Genomic DNA, 2,456 nt, shown 5'->3' with positions numbered 1-2,456 from the left:
TCTCCTCCAAACATTTTTAAAACCTTTAACAAGACAAACAGAGTCAAGAAACACCAGTGAGACAGAAAGTCAAATTTTACACGCGGAGTGCGGCCAGGCTGTACACCAAGGCTACACTAAAGTCTGGCCTGCTTTTCCGCTCTTTTTATTAAGAGACGCCCTCATCACATAAACAAAAAACTTGTCCTAAGGGTGGGGGTGATGACGCAAGACAAGTTTCTTCCCGTAACATAAACGCATACGTCAATAAGTGCAGCTGTAAGGAAGGACACTTTCTTTTACACAGGTCAGCACATCTCGTTCGTCTGTTGCAGTTATCAGCTGTTCTGCATCTGCCTGAAGTGTCCTGTCCTTCACACTCCTTCACACTAAGCACCACATCACAACAGTCAAAACGTTCTCTTACTCCCAGTCGTTAGAGGCTGCGAAAACAAAGTTATATTATAATAATAAGTACATCCAGCCCTTCATTCCCAGCTCAGATTGACCCCAGAGTGCTAAAACAAAATTGAATTCTCAGGCTTGGTTAAGACAGGTGCAAAACAGCACAACACCATTCTCATGAGAAAGAAGACAAAGCTAAAACAAGGTTGAATAACACATACATTCTCAGGGTGAAGTGCAAACAGCACAACACCGTTTTCATAAGAAAGAAGACGAAGGTACAAATGTTTAACAGTGATAACATATATATATATATATAAAATCCTTAACAGCTATGGCCTAATCCGTCCTTTTTACCCAAGAGAATGTCAACCTTTCATGTTAACTAGTCAGTTTCCTTGGCTGTATATGCCCCGCATACTGATCCAGGTTCCCTGTGTCCTGTCCGAATGTTGAAGCAGTACATTAGTGCGACTGCCGGGATCCGGAAAATGGATGCCCTGTTTGTGTGTTATGGTGATCACAAAAGAGGCTGTGCTGTCTCAAAGCAGTGACTCTCACATTGGGTCGTGGAGGCCATTTTACAAGTATACAGGTCCAGAGGTCTTCAGCCTCCTAAGGTTTCGTGCCATTCCACCAGAGAGGTGTCCACCTCCTGGGCTGCACTGAGAGGTGTCCCTTTGAGTGATATTTGTGCTGCTGCTACATGGGCTTCGTCCTGTACCTTCGCCCGCTATTACAGACTGAATGTGGCTGCTCCTCCTGTGGTGACTTCGGCGGTGTTGTCTGCCTCCACTCCCCACTGCTGATGCGAGGTGAGTGTGACTCTTCTTGACCTTGTTGGTATTAAGTCATCCTGTTGCTAAAGCACCACCCTCTGGCGGTCAGGAGGAATGAAATAGAGCAAGAGTTACAAAGGTAACTACGGTTCTATGAATTCCGGATGACCACCAGAGTTGCTTGTCACTCAGACTCTTGCGAGTTCATTCCGAAAAGAAGCAAGCGCTGGGTGCGTCTCATATATAAAGACAATCAGTGATGTCACCCAGGTCACATCCAATGGCGTGACTTTGTTGGTATATATTCTCGACCTCTGCTGTGCACATGTAGTTATACAGGTGCTAAAGCACCGCCCTCTGGCGGTCATCCGGAATTCATTGAACCGTAGTTACATTCGTAACTCTCTATTTGAACACCCTGCGGTTTTGCAAGTTCTCCCACTTACAAATCATGGAGGGGTCTGAAATTTTCATCTTAGGTGCATGTCCACTGTGAGAGACAATCTAAAAAAAAAATCCGGAAATCACAATGTATGATTTTTTTAAATAATTTGTTTGTATGTTACTGCTGCAAATAAGTATTTGATCTCCTACCAACAAGCAAGAATTCTGGCTCACACGGACCTGTTAATTTTTCTTTATGAAGTCCTCTTATTCTGCACTCTTTACCTGTATTAATTGCACCTGTTTGAACTTGTTACCTGTATAAAAGACACCTGATCACACACTCAAACAATCACATGCCAACCTGTCCACCATGGCGAAGACCAAAGAGCTGTCTAAGGACACCAGGGACAAAACTGTAGACCTACACAAGGCTGGGATGGACTACAGGACAACAGGCAAGCAGCTTGGTAGAAGACAACAACTGTTATGATTATTTATTAGAAAGTGGAAGAAACACAAGATGACTGTCAATCTCCCTCGGTCTGGGATTCCATGCAAGCTCTCACTTTGTGGGGTAAGGATGATTCTGAGAAAGCTCAGAACTACACAGGAGGATCTGGTCAGTGACCTGAAGAGAGCTGGGACCACAGTCACAAAGATTACATTAGTAACACATGATGCTGTCACAGTTTAAAATCCTGCAGGGCAGCAAGGTCCCCCTGCTCAAGCCAGCACATGTCCAGGCCCGTTTGAAGTTCACCAGTGACCATCTGGATGATCCAGAGGAGGCATGGGAGAAGGTCATGTGGTCAGATGAGACCAGAATAGAGCTTTTTGGAATCAACTCCACTGACCATGTTTAGAGGATGAGAACAACCCCAAGAAAACCATCCCAACCGTGAAGCA

Source organism: Thalassophryne amazonica, chromosome 3 (assembly GCF_902500255.1).
Source record: "Thalassophryne amazonica chromosome 3, fThaAma1.1, whole genome shotgun sequence".
Classification (NCBI taxonomy): domain Eukaryota; kingdom Metazoa; phylum Chordata; class Actinopteri; order Batrachoidiformes; family Batrachoididae; genus Thalassophryne; species Thalassophryne amazonica.
Note: the sequence above shows the minus strand (reverse complement) of the source record.